The 27,734-nt window shown below is 39.9% G+C and overlaps 1 protein-coding gene and 1 long non-coding RNA gene across 6 annotated transcripts in view; one reads left to right on the top strand and one right to left on the bottom strand.

Moving 5' to 3' along the window:
* Positions 1–27,734, bottom strand: LOC145545537 (uncharacterized). Its single transcript, XR_014082142.1, has 3 exons — positions 27,481–27,734; positions 1,539–1,834; positions 1–1,325 (listed from the first exon to the last, which is right to left on the bottom strand). It is a non-coding gene; the product is annotated as an uncharacterized LOC145545537 (long non-coding RNA).
* Positions 16,817–27,734, top strand: part of RASGRP3 (RAS guanyl releasing protein 3) — a 114,839-nt gene continuing 103,921 nt past the window's right edge. For 3 of the 5 annotated variants that reach the window (XM_081590218.1, XM_081590228.1, XM_081590216.1), the window contains exon 1: positions 16,817–17,130. The gene's annotated coding sequence lies outside the window, so the exon portion shown is untranslated. The remainder of the gene's footprint in view (positions 17,131–27,734) is intronic. The other 2 variants (XM_081590224.1, XM_081590219.1) reach the window with 1 other exon arrangement.

Genomic DNA, 27,734 nt, shown 5'->3' with positions numbered 1-27,734 from the left:
TTTTCTTCTTTTTCTCTGATCCTCCACCTCTCCATGCACAATTTTTTAAAATCATTTGAGATTAAGTTGCATATATCATGTGCCTTTATTCCTATTTTTGTCAGTGTATTTCCTAAGAACAAAAACATTCTCTTATATAAACACAATATATTATGATCAAATTCTTGACAGTCCCATGGACAGCAAGGAGATCAAACCGGTCAATCCTAAAGGAAATCAACCCTGAATATTCATTGGAAGGACTGATGCTGAAGCTGTAATACTTTGGATACCTGATGCAGTGAGCCGACTTTGTGGAAAAGACCCTGATGCTGGGAAAAATTGAGGACGAGAGGAGAAGGGGATGACAGAGGATGAGATGGTTGGATGGCATCACTGACTCAATGGACATGAATTTGAGCAAACTGTGGGAGATAGTGAAGGACCAGGAAGCCTGGCTTGCTGCAGTCCATGGGGTCACAAAGAGTTGGATATGATTTAGGTATTGAAGAACAACAATTAAAAAACAATTAAAACAATTTTAAAAAATCAGGAAATTTAACACTGGTACAATCCCATTATCTAATCAAGAGTCTATATTCAAATTCTATAAGCTGTTTTTCCCAATGATGATTTTGTAGTAGGGTGGGTTTCTTAGGAAGCAAACTCTGGGTTGAATATTAGTGTGGAGAAATTTTTATAGGGAGCACTCTCAGGATTGGGCTTCCCTTGTGGCTCAGCTGGTAAAGAATCTGCCTGCAAAGTGAGAGACCTGGATTCAATCCCTGGGTTGGGAAGATCCCCTGGAGAAAGGAATGGCTACCCACTCCAATATTCTGGCCTGGAGAATTCCATGGACTATATAGTCCATGGGGTCACAAAGAGTCAGACATGACTGAGTGAATTTCACTCTCAAGATCAACATCATAGAAAGGAAGAGAAGGAAACAGAATTGGACAGGGGAAGAAATTGCACTGTGATGTAATCTCAGCAAAGGCTAGGCCAACCCTTTAGGGACCCTGAAGCTGTGATGCCCTTTAATGTTGTCCTGAGATAAGGTGAGGGATTTGGGTCTTTATATTATACATTGATCAGTTATCAGATTTGAGCTGCCCTAAGGAAAGAAACATGGGAAATTTGTTCAAGGCAGAACTCTCCAGCTTATGATAATTTCTGATGACTGTCAGCCAATGGTGCCATCAGTAGCTAGAGGAATGTACCTGAGTCTTCTAGTGGACAGAGTGGCAGATCAGATCCTTCACTATGGTTCACCATTTGCACTACTCAGATCCACTTCATATAAATTCTGAGAAGAGTTCTTCCAAGATTCTGTTGGGTCTCTTTTCCTAAGGGAAATAGACAAACAGTTAGGGATAAATTATAGCCCTGGATATAAGCAGTTGGAGCCCAAGCGCTTGGGACCACAACTGTTATTCATTATATACTACCCATTCTAGATTGCCTCATTCTCAGCCACTGCCTTTGCTGAGTAGATGGTTTTCCTATTGGCATGACTCAGATCTTCATTTCTGAGGCCTCTGTGCTCCTGATCTCCACACCTTTCTGATGTATGACAGCTGTGCTTATCCATTTATCATCAAGATGAGCAAAGGAATGTCAAGAGGCACCACTTGTGGATCGACGGTACCATCACCTTCTTTTCTGTCACATTATGTAGAGCAGCCCTCCTCCTTCTGATGACCAGGGTCCTCACTTCGAGATGGCTGGCAACTTCAGAATCCCTCATGAGCGTCTAATTTCTTGGACCATTCCTGCCACTACTGCAGGTTGAGTTTCCCAGGAAGCAGACTCATCACACAGGAATTAAACCGGGCAATGTTCTTGGGAAACATGCCTGTAGAAGGGAAGAGAAGGAAGTGTTATCAGGCAGGAGAAGAAAATGGATTTTCAATCTCAATAGACTCCCTGTCTCCTTACCATCTTGTAAAGTTCTACTGTTTAAAGGTTTTCAATCAAACTAATCACATCAGTGGCATCAAGTAGTATCATGGGCACTTCTAGCCTCAATTTCTTCACTACCTTAGCTCCCCAATGGATGAACACCACCGAAATGAACATCCTTGTCAAGGTTTCCTAAAATCCTTATTTTATTCCTCTACAGGAATACCTTTTATTCTTCTGAATTCAGTGGCTACACTTCAATTGGTTTCTCATAAAATCTTTTTTTTTCATTTATGAAATCATTTATCATTAGGATAGTGATAGGATTTTTCAGTACTATATTTTAAATGCCTCACCAAAAAAAAGAAGTTCTTTGGGAATGTAACTATTGAAATAGAATCTAACAAGCACCATAAATGGAGACATGTTACAAACATTTGTACTATCACCCAAATGCATGACCAATCTGTTCTAATATTTGTTTCTTCATATGTTCAGCAATGTTTCTATGTGATTTCCCTAAAAATGTGCTGACAAAGAAATGCTTTTGAGTTTGTTGGTCTTTTGTTTTATAATTATTTCAAACATTTTTTCTGTGGGAAGAAGAACTAGCGACCCCGATGGTTCGTGACTTTTATTCCTTAATTGTAAATTTGAAAAACCTCAAGAAAGGCTTCTAAGCAATTGTTAGTAGGTTTCATGAGATTTGTCGAGAACTAGGTTTGTTCCATATAACTTTAAGTATCTCTGAAAAACTGCTGACATTTGTCTTCCTGTTCTGAATGCTTAGCTTTTAAATGTCTGGCTAATCACTGGAATTCATAGTATTACTAGTTAATATCTCAGGACATAATATGCTAACCAACTACCATTAATGGAGAAGTTCATTAATATAAGTGGGTGTAAATCCATATTTTAAATGGTTTCCTTGATAACTTTAGATTTGGAGGGATTCATTCTTATATGTGCTCAGTCACTCAGTCATGTCCAACTCTTTGCTACCCTTTGAACTGTAGCCCACCAGGCTCCTCTGTCCATGGGATTTTCCAGGCAAGAATACTGGAGTGAGTTGTTATACTCTCCTCCAGGAGAACTTCCTGACCCGGGGATCGAACTCATATCTCCTGCACTGATTCTTTACCCCTGAGCCATAGGACTGTTCTAATTACAATGTTATTTTTTTTTTATTTTACCATAGTGCAGCTGATTTATATTCAAAATAGAAAGGTTTGCTCTGCCATTTTCTTTAAGTTCATTTTGCTGTTATCTTTCTATTACCTGTTTGTTTTTTGAAGAAATCTTTTAAAGCCATTTTTCCAGTATGAGTGTTAACTTAGTTAAAAGGAAATATTAGCTGAATCTCCCCTTACCGGGCAGACATTATTGGAATGTCTGGAAACCTGCTAGAAGCAATCAATTGACTGAGCCGGGACTACCATCCCTTTGGCACTTTTTCCTCCCTAGGATATCTTAAAACCACTGAGTCCTTGGAATTAAAATTGTAGTCATTAGCATACCCTGACTAACGTAACATCAACAGCAAGTTTGAAAACTATGGCTCCTGTCAAGCCATGTCTCCCCATTCTGAACATGTGCAACTGGGTTTTTTAACATCAATGTAGAATTTTACCTTTGTGCCTGCTCATTTCACTTTCTGTCATTTGTCCTTTTAGTTTAGCCTATCAAGATCTTTTGAGATTCTGATTCTATCATCCAGTATGGTTGCCATCTCTTGTAAGTTTGCATACTTTCTACATCTTTATTCAAGATTTTCATATACATGTATCTTAAGAAGCATATTTCTTTAAAACAAAAATAAAACAATACCAAAAAAAGCGACTTCCCTCTGCTCCAGTTGCTCAGCCCATGGGGCTGACAATGTCAGGATGGTGTAGTCTGTATTCTCTACACAGGGTTTCCTGTCAGGAGACTTCTGCATTTCAAACTCAGGCAACTGGAGTCAAACAACTCTTCGAATTTTTGTTCTCAAACTCCTCCTGCAGTTTAGAGCTAGAGTTCAGAATTCTCTCTCCATGTTCCTAATCACCAGCTCCACCCTCCGCTTGCTCACAATTCCCTTCTAACAGAGACATTTGAATATTATAAAAGTCTTCCCCAGATTTGCCTTTTACTGATTTTTTTTTCCAATTAGGCAACAAAGCTTCTTTAATTCACTGATAGTCCACATAGATTCCCTAAGCAGTTTGAAGACAGTAAGACAGAGGAAAAGGGAAAATTCTAAGATGACACCAGATTTCTGTTTCAGGAGCTGCTTTGAAGCAAGCTACTGCTTCTCACCTCCTTCCTATGAAAAAACATGAATGGAAAAGAAATGGAATCCAATCTTAACGTGATGAGTTTGAGAGGCCCAGGAATACCCATGTGGAGATGTTGAGACTCCATGAAATGGACCAGTCTGGAGCCAAGATAGCCACCAGGATTAGTACTCTGCAATGTGCGGATAGTAATTCCGAAGACTCGTTGAGTATGTGCTCTCACAGCTTTGGTCTCAAGGCAATTCTGGTCCTTGCAGTAGACCTGGAGGGCCAGAAAGAGACACGGGCAAAAACTGCCCTCTTTTTCAGGTGTGTCTGACTCTATGACCATAGACAACATACATCAGGAATCGTTTTGCAAGCTGCCTTTGGAATTCATCAACCCCAAGTGTAGACAAATGGGGATTGCTACCAGAAGAGTTAGTTGCCATATTCAGCCTACACAGCTCCAACAGCCGACTGTGAGCCACAATAGCTGGTTGCGGTCACTGCTCTCTGCTGCCACCTTCTGGTGGGTATGTTGTTGTTCAGTCACTAAGTCCTGTCTGACTCTTTGCGACCCCAGGGACTGCAGTATGCCAGGCTTCCCTGTCCTTCACTATCTCCCTGAGTTTGCTCAGATTCATGTCCATCTAGTCAGTGATGCCATCCAACTATCTCATCCTCTGTCACCCCCTTCTCCTCTTGCCCTCAATCTTTCCCAGCATCAGGGTGTTTTCCAGTGAGTCAGCTCTTTGCATCAGGTGGCCAAAGTATTGGAGCTTCAGCATCAGTCCTTCCAATGAATATTCAGGTGGGCATAGAGCTGTTCATGTATTGTGCAAGGGCATGTCACATTACATACGGGTACTGGTCTGAGCAGCGCACATCTGCTACTGGGAAAATGAGACTGGCCAGCCAACACCCACACAGATCAGAACAATCAGCGCCCACCTCCAGGTTTAAGCCATAGTAAAATCAGAGACACCTAATAGCATCAAGACCTTCTAGAACTAACACCCAAAAAAGATGTCCTTTTCATTATAGGGGACTGGAATGCAAAAGTAGGAAGTCAAGAAACACCTGGCGTAACAGGCAAATTTGGCCTTGGAGTACAGAATGAAGCAGGGCAAAGGCTAATAGAGTTTTGCCACGAGAACGCACTGGTAATAGCAAACACCCTATTCCAACAACACAAGAGAAGACTCTACACGTGGACATCACCAGATGGTCAACACCGAAATCAGATTGATTATATTCTTTGCAGCCAAAGATGGAGAAGCTCTATAGAGTCAGCAAAAACAAGACCGGGAGCAGACTGTGGCTCAGATCATGAACTGCTTATTGCCAAATTCAGACTTAAATTGAAGAAAGTAGGGAAAACCACTAGACCATTCAGGTATGACCTAGATCAAATCCCTTATGAGTATACAGTGGAAGTGACAAATAGATTTAAGGGACTAGACCTGACAGACAGAATGCCTGATGAACTATGGACAGAGGTTCGTGACATTGTACAGGAGACAGGGATCAAGAAAATCCCCATGGAAAAGAAATGCAAAAAAGCAAAATAGCTGTCTGAGGAGGCCTTACAGATAGCTGGGAAGAGAAGAGAAGCGAAAAGCAAAGGAGAAAAGGAAAGATATTCTCATCTGAATGCAGAGTTCCCAAGAATAGCAAGGAGAGATAAGAAAGCCTCAGCGATCAGTGCAAACAAATAGAGGAAAACAACAGATTGGGAAAGACTAGAGACCTCTTCAAGAAAATTAGAGATACCAAAGGAACATTTCATGCAAAGATAGGCTCGATAAAGGACAGAAATGGTATGGACCTAACAGAAGCAGAAGATATTAAGAAGAGGTGGCAAGAATACACAGAAGAACTTTACAAAAAAGATCTTCATGACCCAGATAATCACGATGGTGTGATCACTCATCTAGAGCCAGACATCCTGGAATGGGAAGTCAAGTGGGCTTTAGAAAGCATCACTACGAACAAAGCTAGTGGAGGTGATGGAATTCCAGTTGAGCTATTTCAAATCCTGAAAGGTGATGCTGTGAAAGTGCTGCACTCGATATGCCAGCAAATTTGGAAAACTCAGCAGTGGCCACAGGACTGGAAAAGGTCAGTTTTCATTCCAATCCCAAAGAAAGGCAATGCCAAAGAATGCTCAAACTACCGCACAATTGCACTCATCTCACATGCTAGTAAAGTAATGCTCAAAATTCTCCAAGCCAGGCTTCAGAAATACGTGAACCGTGAACTTCCAGATGTTCAAGCTGGTTTTAGAAAAGGCAGAGGAACCAGAGATCAAATTGCCAATATCCGCTGGATCATCGAAAAAGCAAGAGAGTTCCAGAAAAACATCTATTTCTGCTTTATTGACTATGCCAAAGCCTTTGACTGTGTGGATCACAATAAACTGTGGAAAATTCTGAAAGAGATGGGCATACCAGACCATCTGACCTGTCTCTTGAGAAACCTGTATGCAGGTCAGGAAGCAACAGTTAGAACTGGACATGGAACAACAGACTGGTTCCAAATAGGAAAAGGAGTACGTCAAGGCTGTATATTGTCACCCTGCTTATTTAACTTGTATGCAGAGTACATCATGAGAAACGCTGGGCTGGAAGAAACACAAGCTGGAATCAAGATTGCCAGGAGAAATATCAATAACCTCAGATATGCGGATGACACCACCCTTATGGCAGAAAGTGAAGAAGAACTAAAGAGCCTCTTGATGAAGGTGAAGGAGGAGAGTGAAAAAGTTGGCTTAAAGCTCAACGTTCAGAAAACTCAGATCATGGCATCTGGTCCCATCACTCCATGGGAAATAGATGGGGAAACAGTGGAAACAGTGTCAGACTTGACTTTTTTGGGCTCCAGAATCACTGCTGATGGTGACTGCAGCCATGAAATTAAAAGACGCTTACTCCTTGGAAGGAAGGTTATGGCCAACCTAGATAGCATGTTTAAAAGCAGAGACATTACTTTGCCAACAAAAGTCCATCTAGTCAAGACTATGGTTTTTCCAGTGGTCATGTATGGATGTGAGAGTTGGACGGTGAAGAAAGCTGAGCGCCGCAGAATTGATGCTTTTGAACTGTGGTGTTGGAGAAGACTCTTGAGAGTCCCTTGGACTGCAAGGAGATCCAATCAATCCATCCTAAAAGAGATCAATCCTGGGTGTTCACTGGAAGGTCTGATGTTGAAGCTGAAGCTCCAATACTTTGGGCACCTCATGCGAAGGGTTGACTCATTGGAAAAGACCCTAATGCTGGGTAGGATTGGGGGCGGAGGAGAAGGGGACGACAGAGGATGAGATGGTTGGATGGCATCACCGACTCGATGAACATGGGTTTGGGTAGACTCCAGGAGTTGGTGATGGACAGAGAGGCCTGGCGTGCTGCAATTCATGGGGTCGCAGAGAGTCGGACACGACTGAGCGACTGAACTGAATAGCATCAAATTTTTCATATGTGATTTGGGAGTAGCAATTGAGTTGGGAAGGGGAGCTAGGGAGTCTGTCATTTAACTGCTTTTGTATACTAAGAACTCTATTTTTACTTAGATGCTCTGCTCATTTGGAATGACTTTGGGTGTGGAGGCTAATGAATGTCCTGGGAGCTTAACGGCCCTTTTGAGATACCTTTGGTTCCATGACTTGGACCACCACTCTGCTATGAAGTCCAGGCCATAGCTTAGGGATCCCAACAACCTTTAGCCAAAGTCACAGACCTCTCAGGCTTCCATATACTTTCCAGACTTTCTTTTTCCTTCTCAGCTTTAAGATCCTTACCACACCCAATTTTTAGCAGGAGGCTTTCATCACTGAAAGGAGAAAAATGCACCTCTGCATCAGGAGAGCATCTTCATGTTATATGGCATTTGACTCATGTCCTTGCCCCATAGGAAGTTATTGTTAGAATTTGAGTATACATAGGGAAATTGATATTTGGTTTAAAGGTCCTCCAAATGGTAAGCAGAAGTAGAATTTGAGGCTGGATGTGTCTGGCTTCAAAGTATAGGATCTTTCTGCTTTTTCCACACTTCCTTTCCCGGAGCAGAGCTCAGATGAGCTTCAGAGCCAGTCCAGCATATAGAATAGAACAGGTGTCTATTCCTACAAATTGATTAGTTTAATGCCTTGGAGGACACTTGTATATAAGTTCTTGACTTCCCTCAGGGCATCTCCCAACCCTCTTGGATGCATGCATGCTAAGTCGCTTCAGCCATGTCCAGCTCTTTGTGATTCCATGGACTGGAGCCCACGAGGCTCCTCTATCCATGGAATTTCCCAGGCAAGAATACTGGAGTGGGTTGCTGTTTCCTTCTCCAGGGGATCTTCCCACCCCAGGGATCTTACATCTCCTGCATCAGCAGGTGTGTTTTTTACCACTAGCACCACCTGGGAAGCCCCACCCTGTTGGATAATCATGGTCTGTTCAATCCATTAACCATGGCCCTTGATAACTGCTAATGGCTCTGTATTTAGACTAGTGCCTTTGACATTTAATTCTATTGACACCTGTGCTGAGAAAGCAGAGATCCACAGTGCCCCAAGGCCTGCCCCAACCACTCCAATCCTCGTAAACTATCCCGGTGAGTTTTATCACAGATCTGCTCATCTCTCAAGTCTGCAGCAAATTTTGGAAGTGGCATATATCCTTTATAATCCCTAGTCTTCATCCTCTGACCTTCTTCTCAGCTACTTTTGTCATAGCCATTTGTTCACCAAAGATGTAGGAGGATTATCTGGTATCTGACAGTGACTGTCAGTTCGTATCTGGCTTCAGAGAGCACATGTCTCTGGCACCCAACACCCATAGCCAGAAGGCCAAACTGTATCAACTCAGTTCTGGAAAATGCCTCTGCCTCTATATCCATCTGTCTTTGCTTTGCTCCTTCCTTCTGCTTTATGATCTCATTTTAAAAATCTCATTCCTGATTTTGGTGTTTGGATTCAACTCTACTTGCTGTCTTTTCCTCAAACCTGACACCGTCATGGGATCATGTTTTAAAAATGGAGACTTTATTTTAGAAAGTAGCATGGTGGTTACCAGGGCTTGAAGGAAAGCAGAAAGGGGCAGTTGTTATTTTAAGGGTGTAGGGTTTCAGTTTTACAGGATAAAAAATTTCTGGAGGTCTGTTTCACAACAATATGAATATATTTAACACTTCTGAACTCTACACTTAAAAATCGTGAAGTCTTTAAATTTTATATTAGGTGTTTTTTACTGAAATAAAAAAATGAAGAAAAAAAATTTTTTAGCACCCAGAAAAAAAAAATGGTCTCTCAATCCCTACTTTTTCATGGAAATACAAATTCAATTTGCTACCATTAGGCACACATTGGGCTTCCCTGGTGGCTCAGATGGTAAAGAACCTGCCTGCAATGCAGAAGACCGGGGTTCTATCTCTGGATCAGGAAGAGCCCCCGGAGCAGGAAACGGCAACCCACTCCAGTATGTTGCCTGGAGAATTCAGTGTACAGAGGAGCCTGGTAGGCTGCAGTCCATAGGGTGACAAAGAGTCAGACATGACTGAGTGACTAACACTTTCACCTTCAGGCACAAATTAGAACTGGTTTTAAGGGAATTTTATGCTGTAGCATGTATTCCAATATGGAACCTTGATGTTGGCTACAACTGTAATCAGAATTCACGCAGTAATTACATAACCTGACCCTTTGGGTCATTCTCTTGTGTTAGTTAAAAATATACATTTTGACCCCTGGATCATGGGTTCTGAAACTTACAGACTTATTATATATGTGTATTCCATGGCTTACTCTAGACCTACGGAATTAGAAATCCTCTGAATCTGAGGCCCAGAAATCTGCATGTTAAATAAACTTGATGTTATGTTGAAATAGGCTGTCACTGTATCACAGTTTGAGAAATTCTGCTTTAGAAGGTATGCTGCTTTTAAAGCAAAGACAAAATATTTAATTTTACTGTTTCTTCTGTGGACTCAAGCTCAGAGCTTTGTACTCAGTAGGGACTTACATGTGGTTGAAAAAATACCGTAAAAAAAAAAGAAAAAAAGAAGCATTTTGCTGGACTCGTCCAAATAAAATACAATCTGGAGCATGTGGCTTATTTCAGAATTAATTATGCATTAATATGTATTTGAGCAAGCCATATATAATAATAAGGAGCTATAATGTGATGCTATCTCCAAAAATGTGGTTTTAGTGTTTAGTGTTGTGAAATCCAGACTCTTAGAGCCTCTAATCTCATAGAGCTCTAAAAAGTCATTTCCTTTTTTGAACTTTTTATCCCTCTTCAGCCTCTAGATGGAAATGAAGCATTCCTAGTTTCAACCTGACTTACAACTTTCAGTGTGTTCTCAATGAAGTATTAGAGGACATTTATAATCTTCATTTCATTGTGTAGTCTGTGCATACAAGAATAACTGCGAAGATACTTTTTAATTCCATATATTTTAGAATTTAATGTTTTGCTGAAGGAAAAGTTTCATTTATCTAGTAAGCAAAGCAATTTGGAGTTGCCTCATTCAGATTAAATTCATGTTTATTTTTAATAGCCATTTACATTTATGATATCACAAGTATGTACAATGGCAGTCTTTTCACTTAGAAATTAATAAGACAATTTCTTCTTCATGTTCTGGAGGATTTTTACCCATTAGATGGGTGGTTAGATAAATGTCTGTAAAGGGTCTATCTAACCCCTAAAGTCTGTGAATTTATATTGCCAATGTAATTTTTTGATACACTCAGTATTACTTGGATGTAATGTGAAATGTAATTTGTTCCCCAGAGAGAACATACTTTTAGCCCAAAATTTGCCTGTACAAAGAGAATTGCCTGATAGTTTTATCTTCATGTGTTTTTAGAATGACATCATGCTTTAGAAATATAAACATCCAAATGGAAAATCAAAAATTAGATCAGATAGTAACACCCCAACAGATCTTTTAACTTTTCTAATGGACTAATCTATTATATATGCTCTTTCTCACGCATAAGTCAACAGTAGTAACACAATGGTCACCAAACACCTTGTATGGATACAGCCAGGACTTGTGGCATTCCAAAATGTCTTGAGAGGCTTGAAAGGGCAGGTCCAAAGTCACGGAAGCTTAGAACTGAAAGGACCTCAGAGATGGAGCACAGCTTCTATGGTGGCTCAGATGGTAAAGAATATGCCTGCAATGCAGGAGACCCGGGTTTGATCCCTGGGTTGGGAAGCTCCCCCAGAGAAAGGAATGGCAACCCACTTCAGTATTCTTGCCTGGAGAATTCCATGGACAGAGGATACAATCCATGGTGTACAATCCATGGTGTCGCAAAAAGTCAGATACAACTGAGCGACAAACGCAGCAAACAGCAGAGATGGAGTAGGAAATTAATTAGGTTACTGAATTGTTGAATAGCGTATAATGGTGGAGAGATGACTTGCTTCTCTCTTGAGGCAATGTATTTCCCACTGCTTTGAAGGAGGAAAAATTAAGAAATTGTTTTGTCAGGACTTCCCTGCTGGTCTAGTGGTTAAGAATCTACCTTCCAATGCAGGGGAAGCAGGTTTGATCCCTGGCTGAAGAACTAAGATCCCACATACCCTGGGGTGACTATGCCCATGAACTGCAACTACCGAGCCCACCACTAGAGCAGCCCATGCTCCACAATGAATAGCCTGTGTGCTGAAAAATCCCATGAGCCACAACTAAGACCCAATGAAGCCAAAAAAAAAAAAGAGAAAAGGAAAAGAAATTGTTTTGTCCATTCTGCCTGTGAATGATACTGTGTTCACTATCCTTTTGAAATCCCTAGCTGGTACATCTACTTACTTCTTTTTTCTTGGTTGGGTATCCAGTGTGGCAGACAGACTAGGGCAGCCCCCATGATCTTCTGCCTCTTGGGACTCACACCCTCTTATCCCCTTCCCCTGAGTATAGACAGAACTAATAGAATGCAGCAAAGATGACACGATATACATGGTTATGTGTATGTGATGACCTCACACATGACCGTAAACCATCTTGATAATAGACCTCCTATAGCTTGCCTGGTCAGATATGGTTTAGCCCAGTCCACTGATTCAGAGTCTTACAAGGATCCAATCAAGTTATCAGCGGAAGCTTTGGTCTCATCTGAGGCTTGATTCTGGGGGAAGGGGCTGTTTCCAGCTGCTCTGGTTGTTGGCATAAATCCAGTCCTTTGCATGCTCTTGGACTGAAGGCCTCTGTTTGTAGCTGTTTGTTGGAGGGAGACTGCCTTGCCACGTGGTACTCTCTAGAGGCACTCACAACATGGCAGCTTGCTTCTTCAAAGCCAGTGAGGGAGAGTCTTTGGGTCATACTGTATACAACCAGAAGACTTAGTTATTTTAACTTGCTTCATCTAATTGGGGTGAATTTGCATCTGCAATTTATGTTAGGATTCTAAAACTTGTGACTGTGTTTACTTTGACAACATCAATATAAATGCAGTTTTTTCATTAATTGCATAATCATACAGTTGAAGGGATTATGGAGTACATGGACTCTTTTATGAATTCAAACAAATCTATTGTGTAAGCAAGGAACCCGTATAAACTATTAAATCAGCCACCAACCTACCGCTTGACCTTCCTTAGACCAGAGTGTCTGCCAAAGCAATAAATTTTACCTTGGAGGGGTAAATTAGTTTCACTGCCATGTTCTCTCTCCTACTTCCTTCCCTTCTTCTTTCCAAATGTTGCACAAAAATGTAATAATTGGGGACCAAATCTCTTGGATCCCATGATAACCTCCTTCTGTCTTCAGAAGTGTGCCATGCACTGTGCCTACAATGATCTGTATTCTTTTCTGCATATTTTCCTCCCAGTGAGGGCTTTGCTCTTCCTGATTCCATCAGCGATTAGCTTCACAAACCACCTTATGGTTGAGTCCAGAAGTTTTCCCCCCAAAGAACACACAACTGACAGAAACAATAAAATGAAAGTGTCTATATTTTTAAATTAACAGAAAAAACTTTTACCACAACACCAATGAGAATTTCCTTTAGCTATTATGATATCAGATCTTAGCCTTGACCAAACTGTAAACTCTAGGCATTCATTACTGGAGAGGTTCAAGATTCTTTATTTTAAAATCATTTTTCTGTGGAAACTAGTGCTGTTTCATCTTAGGTGCATGGCGAACTGACAGAAGACCAATCACATCCAAAGTCAAATTCAGTGAGGGAAGTCTGGTTTAGATTTCCCCACTGAGTTTTTAACCAAAGCTGGGCTTCTGCTTGGAAATATTGTGAATGGTTTCATTTGTGCCAGGATTATTGTAATTTTGCAAGGTAAATTTAACATTGTTAGATTAAGTAGAAATAAACAGCTGATGAACACAATTTACGGAGGTTAATGGAGAAGGTTCATCTTTATCCCACTAAATCTTATAATTCCTTCAAAGAGTTGTTAACTTTTATATTGTATTTTTATAATGTAGAACTCCTTCCTGACTTTCCACCATCTTTTCAATGTTCCTGCTAAAATGTATAAACCCATCGTTTACTTATATTCTTTGGACTATTCATTCCAGCAGCTCTGATATATTTTTTATTTGTTTAATACAATTCAAGTCAAAGGAACACAGTTCCCCACAATTTGATAGCACCTAGAACTTCTGCACTTTGTGAACAAAGGACAGAATACTTTAAAAAATACCTACAAAGCACTGAGATTCAGATCCATGCAGTGCATTGAGTCATTTGAGAAATAATATGCAGGCTTTTTTTCACATCTTCCTTGAGGACTTTTTTGTTTGGGTTTCCTTTACATGGTATACATTGAAATTCTTTGTAGATGACTGCAATAAAAAAATGTATTTTCCTCCACTTGCAAAACCAGAAGAAATTGGCACATTACTTTTCCTCAAGAGGTCTTAGACTTTCTCCCCTAACGCCTTTTAAGAGAGTCTACTGCTAATTTTAGATTAAGAGTACAGAGCTTTTCTGTTTCCATAAATGTTTTAATGCTTCATTCACATAGACAGGCTATTTGGGGAGCTCTGTGAAGTTGTTCTTCTTGACAAGTAAAATATTTCCCCACAAAAAGAGAAGGGATGTTTCCAGTGAACAATGAAAGCCTGGTGAATGTACTTCGAGCTCCTTAGAAGAGCTCATTCTCACATGGAGAATGGTTTGCTCCCAGAAACTTATTCCCCCCTTGCCAGTCATTTTTCTGCCAATGTCAACGCATGCACCTTTCAGCCACTTCAGTACACTGCAGCTGTTATATCCTGACCACCATGGACTTCCTTCTTCCTTTCTGCTGCCTCAACGAGGTCATTCACTCCTTTCTCTCTCTCTCTTTTAAAAGAAACCTTTTCCTCTCCATCTGTGCCTGGGATGCAGATACTCTTGCTTTTCCCTCATCAGTTCTGGCTGAGCTCATTGTTCAATCTATTGTTTCTCATGGATAGGGCTTTGCATTAAGGCTACAAATGGACAGAAGTGGCTGCTTAGAAAACCATAATCAAATCACTAAACAAAAACAGGGAGTGGAATATTTTGTTTGCAGTTAGAGGCTTTTCATTTGCTTTTTTCATATTTTCTTTGTTTTGTTAACATCCGTATTAGTAAAGTCTGCTTTGAATTCATCCATTTTAACTATGGCTACCCACAATGAGACAGAGATCTTGTGTCTCCCTTAAATATCATCAGTTTGCTCTTTCCACTGCTTTTGCCCCGCATCAGGTAGCTCCTCGAAATTAACTGGGAAATCGATTGACTTTTTAAACTTTATGTGTAAAAACTCTTGTAGTCTTCTTAACCAGAGTCACTGCGATTGTGTTTAAAGTTATCCTTATTTTTCCATAAAACAAAATCATTTGCCTCAAATCTTTTTATTTGTATTCATGTCTTATTTTAATTGAGGTATAATTGATATTTAACATTATATTAGTTTCAGGTATACTATATACTGGTTTGATATTTGTGTATATTGGGAAATAATCACCACAGTTGGTCTAGTTAACAATCTGCCAACATTCACAGTTACAGAAAATTTTCCTTCTTGTGATGAGGACTTTAAAGATTTACTCTCCTAGCAACTTTCAAATATGCAATATGGTATTAACTCTGGGCGTCCCTGGTAGCTCAGTTGCTAAAGAATCTGCCTGCAGAGCAGGAGACCCCAGTTCAATTCCTGGGATGGGAAGTTCCCCTGGAGAAGGAATAGGCTACCCACTCCAGTATTCTTGGGCTTCCCTGGTGGCTCAGAAAGTAAAGAATCTGCCTGCAATGTGGAAGACCTGGATTCTATCCTTGGGTTGAGAAGATCCCCTGGCGGAGGGCATGGCAACCCACTCCAGTATTCTTGCCTGAGAATCTCCATGAACAGAGGAGCCTGGCAGGCTCCAGTCCATGAGGTCACAGAGTCAAACACGACTGAGTGACTAAGCACAGCACATTATTAACTCTAGTCACCATGCTGTAATCTCAAATTCTTTTTAGAGGGTGGGATATTAATAAGCAAAGTAATTCTGTAGACTGATGCTTCTTATCCTCTAGTGAGCATGAGAATTATCTGGAGTTAAAACACAGATTGTTGGGCCCAGTCGCGGAGACTTTGATCACAAAGTGCCACTGCTTCTCAAAGTGTTACCCAGTGGAAACCGATGTAAAGAGAAGCTTGTTGAGGTGTTAAGTGTATAATCATTGACAGATGATAGATAATAGAATCCTATGAATCCTATGTTACTACTTATTATTTAAATAATAGCAGTTTTAAAAACTCTATCCCTTAGTAAGTTTTTAAAGCCTGGCATACACAGTATAAAAGTTTAAAAAAAACACACAAAATATGTCTATCAGAAATTAAACTGTTCCTTCTGTCTAGATCTCCACACCCACTTTGAAGAATCAAGCATGTTTAATATCTTGTTAGAGTATGTGCACTTAACATTTTGCAAGAAGCTGGAAACTTCCCTCTGTCAAATAGTTTATGCCAGTTTACACTTCCATCTACTATTATATGGATGCTTATTTCTCCACACTTCAATGGTATCGAACAATATCTAAAATTTTGATCTGCCAATCTGACATGTAAAAAATGACATCTAATCTTCATTTTACTTCATGTTGCATTAAACTATGGCAGAAGTTAAACAACTTTGAGTAGCAAGACTGTGGGCAATCTATTAATTTTGTTCAAAAGCTGACTGGTTTTTAAATTCGACTTCATGCTTTCATCCAAGCAGAAGTATCTGATTCTCTTGCTCACCTTTGGTTGACTCTTGCTTCACAAAGTGCTGCTTCACCTCCTTTCGAACAAAAAGAAACAACTATGGTAACCCTCCTTGTCTGCCCTTTTCCTCCTTTCCCCCAGGAAATTTGATTTTTTTTTTTTCTGACAATCTTTTGAAAAATGAAGGCTTAGATGTAGATTTTTTTTTTATGGTCTGTATAGAAAATAATACATCTCCAAACCCAAGCTCTGCTTATGGAAAATGACAGCTGACAGCTAAACAGAGGTTATAGGAAATCAAAGAAAATGTTCACTATGGTGTAACACACCAAAGCTGAATTTTACTTAAATTGTTTATTGGTGCTCACTTGAAAGACACCCCCCCCCCCGGCCCCCAAGACTGCTTTTTGAAATCAAATGTATTTCCTGCCTCTTCTTTCCTCTGGACTCTTACCACCAGCCTATTTATAGCCCAGGAAAGGAAAAAGCACCGCTGGAGGCAGGAAAACTAAGTTCAGAAAGAATAGGAGGAAGTGTGCCTGCCATTTAGCCAAACAACCTTTAATTCATTGAGCTCAAAGCTTAGCGGCTTCGCTGTTGTCGTGAGGCGTAAACAGCTTGCAAATTAGAATTTTTTTCTCTCCCCACGTTTGAATTGGATTTGGGCAATGGAGATGATGGCAGCATTTTAGAAGAGAGAACAGGAATCTCCAGGTGTTTAGACACGTGGAAGAGGAACTGGTGAGGGGTTGGTGAAGCAGAAAGGAGAGGATGAGCTTGAAATGATTCCATGCCTGCGAGTTAAGGTAAGTGTTCTTTTCAAGACAGTCTGCTGTTGTGTCTACACGCATATCATGTGCTATGGAGATTAGCCCCGATGGTGTGTATAATTTGAGGGCAGAGTCTCTTGAAGAGCTCATGAGCTTTGCTTTTATCGCTGAAGAAATGGGGAAATTTCTTTCAGCCTTAGTTGTGACATCTTCAGTTTTAAACAATAATATTTTTAAGTAGTTGTTTCTTTAAAATAGTTTTGTCTCCAGTAAGTTTTCTTTGGTTTCTTTGTCACCAGAGGATTAAATAGTATAAATAATTTCATTGAAGATCATTTTTGAAAAATCATTTCTTGATATTTGTCTGTTTTTCTATCCTTTTCAAAGTACTGATTAATATTCCACATACCAATTTTTGAATCAATACTGGTTTAGAATATATTGAATAGAGAGGCTCTTAAGCAAAAGTGGTCTATTTTAGAAAAGTTATTTTAACTGAAATTTAAATTTTGTATAACATTCAGTGAAGACTGAATTTTTTAATGCAAAGCTTTTCCCAAACATGCATTTTCAGACTAAGGAAAACCCTCTAGAAGCATAAAAAAAAAGAAAACCAGCACTTAACAGCTCCAATGATAGAAACTGTTCACAATAATTACTTACATTTAAATTATTATTTCAAAATATTCATTCAACATATATTTTCTGAGTGACCTGAAAAATTGTTCCTGAGTTTGGAAGTGGAAAGGTCAAAAGGGAATGGATTATATCCAAGAGCAGCTGATGCTGCCCACAAAAACTTGGAAAGCTCCTAGGGACATTCCAACTCTTTTAACATTTTTTTGCCATCACACAAGTACGTTTGTTTAGATGATCCACCGTATTTGCATCCCCCACTGATTATATTCACATTTGTGTCCTGGAAAAACTTGATTAATGTTTCTGTGATGTCAAACAAAGGAATAAGGTTCTGGTGGTTTATTGAAAAGGAAAAGCAGAAGGAAATGTGTTGCTGTTATTTTGGTTTATCCCCGTTTGAGATTGGTATGTTTAGAATCTGTCCTAAGAAGATAGCAAAACTGGAAGCCAGAAAAGCTGAGCCAGCCAGATTGAGACTAACGCAGGAGGCCAAGGCTGAGTTCTGTCTCGATGTGGATTTTATTGCCTGTTCTCCTTCCTGGAAGAATTTAAGGGTTATTTTCTTCTGATTAGAAAATTATAATTCATTCCATGGAAATAGCAAAGTATAATATCCTTGAGTAGAAAGAGCAATATTTCTTAGTTAAAGCTAGGTAGTAAAAAAAATAGAGGGAAATAAAATTAATCTGGACAAATATGATGAGTCTGAAGAAACGGAACAAATTCTTAGCCCTTGTTTCTAGGACACTCTAATTCTGCAAAGTCCTGAATTCAGTGCTAAATACATTTTATTATTTCCACAAAATAAAATCTAAGATAACCTAATTAATTGCCATTCCATGTGGGTCTAGTGATAGAAACACTGCTTACAGTGATTCTGATTTCTCTGTGTATGTTGAACTTTTTCCTCTTGCAATTTCAAAACAACACTCTCATTTGACATATTCGTATGTTTACATTATGAGAATAAAATTGTTATAAACACTATTGAAGGCTTAAATAATAAATAAAACTGTGAGCTATGTATTTTATTCTAAGAATATGTATCTTTTCCAATTTTAAAAGTTTTGTTTTTGGTCATTAGTTTCTGGATGCCCATAGATGCTTATAAATGTATCCATGAAGTGGCAGTTATTTAAAATAGATTTCTTGGGAATTGCTTAATAGTTTCACAGTTTTCTTGATGTATTCTCAAGTTCCTGAGATTATAGTACATTATTGTTGTTGTTGTTTACACACTAAGTCATGTCCCACTGCGACCACATGGACTGTAGCCTAAAAACTCTGTTTCTAGGATTTCCCGGACAAGAATACTGGAGTGGGTTGCCATTTCCTTCTCCAGGGGATCTTCCCTACCCAGGGACTGAACTCCCATCTCCTGCATTGCAGGCAGATTCTTTACTGCTGAGCCACCAGGAAAGCCCATAGTACATTACTAGACTTAGCTAATTTTGAAAAACAAACAAGTAAACAAAAGCCAACTTTTTTAGCTTCTCTGTTAATTAAACAACCATTTGTTTCTTGGCTTCCAGCATAACTCCTACAACCACTATGTGTTTACAGGTTACATGGTATAGCCACCACTTGATACTCATTGAAATATAAATGAGATCAGATTGATGAAGAGATAGAGTGGAGTTTTAAGAAATGTAGGTTTCACAAAATCTGCAACTTGTAATCCACAACTTGTAGGAGGTATTGAAGGAGGATGTGGGGAGAAGTGACCCATGGCCAGGCAGCCATATTCATCTGGCCTGATGATGTGCCAGCAGGGGCAGCTGCAAATTGATTTTCCTGGGTCTATGAGAACCTTAAATCCAGATTAGTGACCTCTGGAGGTTCTTTTTCTCCTATACTCTTATCCCTTCACATCCTATATTACAGATCAGCAGTAGCACCACCAAAGCATATTTATTAAGTTCTTCTACTTATAATCTCTACCTTTGATACACTCAACATTAACTTGGAGAGTTGGAATTATACAGAACACAAGGCATCCTATATATGGAACCAAATGAATGATGTGGATAAGGATTATAGGTAAGGAAGTTCTGATCCTGGCAGGCTTCTTAGAGGGAAGAGGTTGAGCTGAGCCCTGAAGGGCAGATCTGATGAGTATGGCCAGAGATAAAAGCCTCCAAGATAAGAATGGAACTGTGTGCATGGGAAGAGATAGGAAAGTAGGATTCCCACTGAAATGTGAATTTCAGATAACAACATATACTTTTCCTAGTAAGAGTATGTGCATGAGGTCTGTTGCATGAGATATACAAAATCTATTTGTTGTAGATCTGATTCACATTTAACTGGGAGTTCTGTGTTTTTTATTTCCTAAATCTGGTCACTCTACCAGGGAACTCTGTGTCAACCAGACAGGAGCAGAAGCAATGCACATATGGAAAAAGTGAAAAGTGTCTGGAGGAGATTGAGGTCAGACTGTGGTGGGACAATAATGCTAGACTAAGGAATTTAGAATCTAATTTGAAGACACTGAGGAGACACTGAGGGTTTTGAAATGGGAAATGACATCAATAAGATCTGGTCATTTAAGGCAGGACCTGCTGGGGCAAAGAGAGCAGCTCACTGAGGTCTGGGTGCTGGTGACAAAAGAGGGAAAGAAACCAGTCAGATGAAGTCACGTTAGAGAACAAATCCACGTGTCTTGTAAATTAATTGGGTGTGGACCTGGGAAGAGAGGAAGTGTTAGAAAGGATATTATGTTTAATTTAGAGTCCATTCAGAGAAACAGTCAGAGATAGCAGCAGGTCAGGGAATTGGTGAGGGAGGCAAGGATTTTGGTCTCACACATACTAAATTTGAGGCAATGGTGGGATAATCAGGTAGCAATAGTAAGTGGACACTGGAAATGTGAAATAGCTTAGGAAAAGGTAAAGGCTGGAAATAATGACAACGCTGACACTGGTGGAGATTTTCTTTATGCCAAGCTTTCTTTTTTTTAATATCCATTCTCTATTTAATGCTCACAACTACCTATGAGCAGATTCCATTGCTAGCCACATTGTACAAATGAGAACACTGAGGCTCAGAGAGGTTAAGTGACTTGTCCACGATTGCCTGGTTAGAGACAGAAAATGGAACCCAGGTGTCCATATGCTCAAAGCCATGTTCCCGCTCATTCCCATGGAGAATGTTGAGTATCTTCTGTGGATTCATTCCTCCATCTACAAAGATCTAAAGGCAAAATTGTTCATGCTGTAACCCAAATCTTCTTCTTTTTAAAAAATTTATTTATTTATTTTAATTGGAGGACAGTCACTTCACAACACTGTGGTGGCCCCTGCCACACATCAGCACGGATTAACTAGATGCCGGGTCTTTGTACCTCACTGTGGTAGCCCTCAGAATTCTGCACCTTTTGGTTAATCTCTCTGAGGAAAAGGGAATAGTTTTTACACAGAAAATTTCCCACTTATTTATTTGTATATTTATTACCCAAATTGTTTTTCCCTTCAGTGCCTTGATTTTAGATTTTTCCTCGGTTATTTGGTGAAATTAAAATTACCATGAAGAGAAAACAGGACCAAGGGTGTTAAACTCCTCTCCTTGTCTCTGGCTGCCCTCTAGTGGCAGAACCAGGTAACAACGCTTAGCTCAGGTCTGGGAACCGTAACTCTTTAGGAAACCAAGTCAGAGGCAGCAGAAACATCTGTGGGCTCCTAAAAGGTTTGGAGGCTAGTTGTGCTAAGAGATTCTGGAAATGGATTTCATAGAGTTACTTACACCCTTCCAGCTGGCTGGCTTGAAGGGTATCCCACTCTGGGTTTATTAAACTTGGTGATCATTAAAAGTATTTCACTTGTTTATCCTGTTAGGAAGGTAAAAGCTGAAAGTCTCTCAGCTGTGTCTGACTCTTTGAGACCCTGTTGACTGTAGCCTGCAAGGCTCCTCTGTCCATGGCATCCTCCAGGCCAGAATATTGGCGTGGGTAGCCATCCCCTTTTCCAGAGGATCTTCCCAACCCAGGGATCCAACCAGGGTCTCCTGCATTGCAGGCAAATTCTTTACCACCTGAGCCACCATCAAGTTTGGTTATGAAAATTTTAATACACAATTGTGCCTTGATTGTTAAGAAAATTTCCTAGACCTTTTATTCTAAATATTTATTTAAGAATACACCATATATTTTCTATTAAAATATAGTCTATCTTTTAGAAATGTATCCTAAGGAAATATTCATATATTGAGACAAAAACGTATGTAAAAGAAAGTTTGTCTATTTGAAACAGAAAAATTTTGGAAAATACACAAAGATAGGGAATTGCCAAATAATAGTCCACAATATGGAATTACAAATGGCCATTAAATTACATTAAAATATTTAATGGCAATGTTAACTGTTCGTAGTAAATGTATACATGAAAAAGAAAAGACAAAAATGTTATATTCGTGGCATGATCCCATTTTCTTACAAATTATAAATGTATATATGAAAAAGAACTAAGAACTAAAAATTCATATGCTAAAATGTTAGCAATAAGAATCTCTGGTCAGTGGGGGTAATGGAGATTTTTATTTTCTGCTTTCTCTCTGGGATAAGCATGTATTACTTTTATAATCAGGTATGAAAACCAATGTGTTTTGAAACAGTGGAGAACTAAGTCCCAATGCTCTAATTTCTTGCTTTCATGACTGACGATCAGGTTTGTGCTAATTCAGCCCCATTTAGGCTTCTCTGCCCAGTAAGGAGCTGTATCCTGTTTGTGACAGCATAATTCATTGTAATGGAAAAGATTATGATGCACTAGGCTGGTCTATGACTTCACTGTATTCATTGGCAACAGGAAACAAAGACAGACACTTGTGTTTTTTTTCATAATTGTTTTAGCAATAATTGACAATTGGAGGAAATGAATGGCAGAAAACAGTTATGGGCAGACAAGACGATCAGCAAATCAGACTGGGAAATGCAATGGAGCCTGTCTTAGTTCTATTCGTGCAACAATTTCAGAACATTACAAAGATACTATTGTTTTGTTTTCAACCTACTTCTGAAATCACTATTGTTTTTAGCAGCAGTTACACAACTCTTCGCTGGCAGCAATGACCCCCAATGTGTTTTTAATTCAGTAAACTGGTAATCCACGTCAGGGATTTGGGACTGAATTTTTTATCTATGTTAATATTCAGGGTCAGTGTGAACTTCTCAGTGCGCACCATGTATCCAGTTACAGTGCTCCTACAATAATAACTAGCCCCCTGTTGCCTATACACAGGATCTTAAAAGCTTTATTTTCCAGTAAATTTAAAAAAATCGAATTCATATTTCTATTTTCTGTGAAAAGATTGCTTGTTTTTGTTTTAGCAGCAATGGTGAGGGAAACAACAAAAAGTCAAAACAAATGAATTCATGATTCACTGTCTTGTTTCCATGCTGTGAAATGAGTACAATTAACAGCAACCGAGATGAAAATGGATGTGTTATCAACTGGGAAAGAGCTTAAGTAAGGCAGGTATTACATTCACTGCAGTGACGTTTATCTCAACCAGTGGCTTGCGTAGCTAGACTTGACTTAACTGTCCTGTTGGATATTATTAAATGTTCAGATGAAAAAACTAAACATGAAGGAGCTGCTTTAACCTCTACTCCTGGTAATATTCTCCTCTGATTAGTCTGATTTGGAGTAAAATTCTGCAGCAGCTCTGACTTCCAGTCTGAAAGACCAATTATTGGTCATGTGACTTATTGAGGAAGCCTCTAGACTAAACACCGTTCACTAGAAATATAAAGTGAGCCACAAGTGTGGGCCACACGTGTCAGTTTATATTTTCTAGGGGCCACATTAAGAATTTAAATAGAGTCAGGTAAACATTAAGAATTTCGTTTGTTGAACCCATTATATCCAAAACATTATCATTTTGAGTTGCAATCAATATAAAAGATTAGTAACGAGACATCTTACCTTCTTCTTCTTTGGTACCAAGTCTTTGAAATCCAGGGTGAATTTTATGCTTGCTACAACTCTCAGTTCAGATGGGCTCTATTTCACGTGCTCAGTGGCTTCAGGTGCCTTTGTGGCTACTGTATGTAGTGGGCAGTGCAAATCTCAACAGCAGAGCTACCATGGCTTCATAAATGGCATGTGAATTTTGGACTGTGAGATTCCACTATCTGTTCAGGACTCATGGTCTTCTCCATTCTGATTAGGCCAACCTTACATGTATCAACTAAAACTGAATAACTGAAAAGCAAGCAAAGGATTGACAGTTTCTGAGTTTTGTCCTCTTAGAACAATCCAACTGTTTGCTGCATCAGCTGGAATGCTGCCTAACTATGGATTCCTCAATTGAGAGTAAGGGTAAGAGGTTTTAAAAAACTCTCAGACTTTGAAACCTGGATTATGTGATTATAAGAAACTTTATTTTATCATGATGTTTCCAAGTGAATTTAGGCATGTGAACAGCTTAAAATAAACTTCTAGAAAGCATTATAGATATTCTCTTAATAATGTGTACAATAGTACAAAGAAAGAAATCTTTAGCAGTTCTCATATGCACACATACACAAACTTCTACCATTGTGACCATTTCTGATGTCTTTTCTGCATTCTGCATTGTCTTATTTGAAGGGGAGGAAGTATGCTTAAATAATCTTGTATAGCTACTATGCCCTGGGGACTCTCATGCCAGTCAGCTGGAGTGATAAAGATAGCTCTCTGTGCTAAGTATGGAGATGCAAAAATAGAACTGATAGAAGTGGATAAAACTAAAAGACATTGTAGTTTCTTAAGGCCCCACCAACGGCAGAGACCTGGAAACAAGGGCTTCTGAAGTCCTGGCAAGGAGTCACAGTCAACTGAAACAATCATATTTTAGGTTCATTGCTTATTCCATGAAGGTTTGGTTATGGAGCTAGATTTAAGACAATCAGAAAATTCTAAAATCATGATAAAAGTTAAAGACATTTAAAATATAAATAGTAACCATCCATTGCATGATATATAAATCAGAAGTGTTTCAAAAGCGTGTTTTTTAAGAATGTTCTTGGTTCCCTGAATTGACTTTCCATTTTTCCCAAAGAAACAAAGTTATAAAGAGTGATTGGTATGTGCACCTAAAATACCATATGCTTACAGTGAAATCATTACAATGTATTTAGAATGTACTACATTAAATTATTGTGCTTTAATTATAATTTATTATAAATGTGCATTATTACTCCAATGCATTTACAATGAAATATAATTATTAACATTTTGTTTCTACATTAATACATTATACCATACAACACTATGTTGATAATTATATTAATACATTAATAATATATTAATAATTAACCCAAACAGGGCTTTCCAGGTGGCACTAGTGAACCCGCCTGTCAATGCAGGAGACCTAAGAGATGTAGGTTCGATCCCTGGGTCAGGAAGACCCTCTGGAGAAGGACATGGCAGCCTACTCCAGTGTTCTTGCCTGGAGAATCCCATGGACAGAGGAACCTGGTGGGCTACAGTCAGTAGGGTTGCAAAGAGTCAGGCATGACTAAAGCAACTTAGCATGCAAACAGAAAAATAGTATATTGAATCAATTTACAATCTCCATCTACCCAAAGCAAAAGCACGGATGGAGAATTTAGGAAGTGCCAGGTCCTCTATCAGGTACCAGGACAAGCATAAAAGATGAATTGTATTTATTTTGTTTGTCATTGTCAGTAGGACAGCAGCTTCACTAGAGAAGAATGAGGAAATAGATGGAATTCTTTCCTACGGAGACAGCCTTGTTATCTGCGTTAGTCCTAGGTGGAGAAGACCTTTTCATTTCTGTGTCTAATTTTAACTTCTTAACTTTGGATTTGCCTTTTTTTTTTTTTTTCCATCCTTAGGACCAAGTACCTCTCTTCAGTGTGTAGCCACAATTAGGAGCTTTTTTGGTTCCCATATAGGGCGTGATTTTCCTAAGTCACATTTGGCAGAGCTAGGTAGAAGAGACGAAGGTGAGAGGAAAGTTGTGATGAAAGAGAACGTGGAGCCATATGAGAAAGAGAGTTCGCCAAACTGCCTCGGTTCTCCTTGCGGGGCCGGGGGAAGGCCGGGCACAGGGGAACCAGGATTTGGATCATTCCGTGAATTTTCCTCTGCAGCTTCCAGAAAGGGAAAAGGAGGGGTGGAGGCCTGTGCAACTGACCTTTTTCTGTGTGTAGAGCGTACCTTCCAAGTCAGGGTTTTGTATCTTGGTGATCGCATAAACTGTTGGATTCTGTAGTACTGCCATTGCTTTTGCTCATCACTAGCAAATGAGAAGCAGGTGCAAGGTCAGGGATTAACGGGCCTTTAGGCAAAGTCAAGAAGTCTGGGATGAGTGGGGCCACTGATTGAGCTCACAAACCAGCAAGAGAATTCAGGGAAGTACAGGTGAGTTGAGATTATCCCGTTCCTCCCCTCCCGTCACCACTGCTTCTGTGTTTGCTCCTTTTCCCCTTATTTGAAGACTCACTCCAGGGGACTTCCCTGGCAGTCCAGCGGCTAAGACTTCGCCTTCCCACACGGGGTGCAGGCTTGATCCCTGGTCAGGGAGCTAAGATCTCACATGCCTAGGGGCCAAGAAACCGAAACATAAACAACAGAGCAATATTATAACTAATTCAATAAAGACTTTAAAAATGGTCCACATCAAAAAAAAGTCTTTAAAAAAAGGTAGGGGGACTCCCTTAAGCTGATTTCCTTTCCTCGGAGTCTCCTATCCACAGGGGATTCGTTGCAAGATCCCTCTGAGGTACCTCAAGTCCTTTATGTAAAATGGCATAGAGTTTGCATTTAATGTAAACATCCTATACTTTAAATCAATACCTCTAGATCTTGTAATACCTAATACAGTGGAAGCGCTGTGGAAGTAGTTGTTGGTTTGTGGCAAATTCAAGTTTTGCTTTTTGGAACCTTCTGAAAACCACAGATACAGCGTAACTGACCGACTATAATCTGTCTTGGGGGTTGTTGTGACTTTATTGAATTAACATTTGTTAAGTAGAACCCCAGGTGTAGGATGGTAAGCAAAACACAAGACCATAAGAGAAACTGATATATGTTTATCCTGAAGATGTACATGGCAGGCCTGAAGGGAGAGGTCAAGGAAGGGGCAGGCTCACGACCTGGGGCACAAGATTTTATTAGGGTGGAGTGTGTGGGTGGAATGCTTTGAGGTTCCTGAGCTAAGCTCAATCCAAACCCCAAAGGCAGGATTTTGGTAAGTTCCACGGAATGTCTTAGCTAAGTGACACAGGGGAAGGCTCTTGGAGATTGGGGAGACTGTTGATCACAGGGGTTATTGGGGAAGTCATATGGGCTTCCCTGATAGCTCAGTTGGTAAAGAATCCTGCTGCAATGCAGGAGACCCTGGTTCGGTTCCTGGGTTGGGAAGATCCCCTGGAGAAGGCAAAGGCTACCCACTCCAGTATTGTGGCCTGGAGAATTCCAGGGACTGTATATGTATTAGTCCATGGGGTCACAAAGAGTCGAACATGACTGAGCGACTTTCACACTTATCAGGAAGTTACATTTACCGGTGGCTCTTTTTGCTGTTTTCTAGGGCACACCCTTGCGTGAGGGGCTAGTGTGAATTTAAGGCACCCTGCAGGCCTCTTTAGCCAAACAAAATGGATGCCAAGGCAGCAATACCATGGCGTAGCTTAGGTGAACACTTGGCAGAGGACAACACACTGCCTGGGATCTTAGCCAAGTTACAATTGATAGAAATACATTCAAAATAAGCTATATTGGTTATAAGAAAAAAGTGTACCTCACAAAAGCACAAGAAATGAAGCTCAGGTTGCCAGGGGCCTCCACGCAGAAACCAGATGACCAGGGGCCTGAGACCCAACAGGAGAACTTGATGGTTCCGAACCTCCAGTCCTCCTTGGAGGTTCTACTTCTCTCTTCCTCTGTCTCTGTCTCCCTCTGTCCCTTTCTCTCTGTCTCTTTCCAGCTTTCCCTGTCCCACCATGCACAGGGAGAAAGAGGATGTCCATCTGTGTGACTGTCCTTGGAATGTTC

Source organism: Giraffa tippelskirchi, chromosome 4 (assembly GCF_054371585.1).
Source record: "Giraffa tippelskirchi isolate mGirTip1 chromosome 4, T2T-mGirTip1v1.2.pri, whole genome shotgun sequence".
Taxonomy (NCBI): domain Eukaryota; kingdom Metazoa; phylum Chordata; class Mammalia; order Artiodactyla; family Giraffidae; genus Giraffa; species Giraffa tippelskirchi.
Note: the sequence above shows the minus strand (reverse complement) of the source record. Positions and strands in the feature narration are given on the sequence as shown.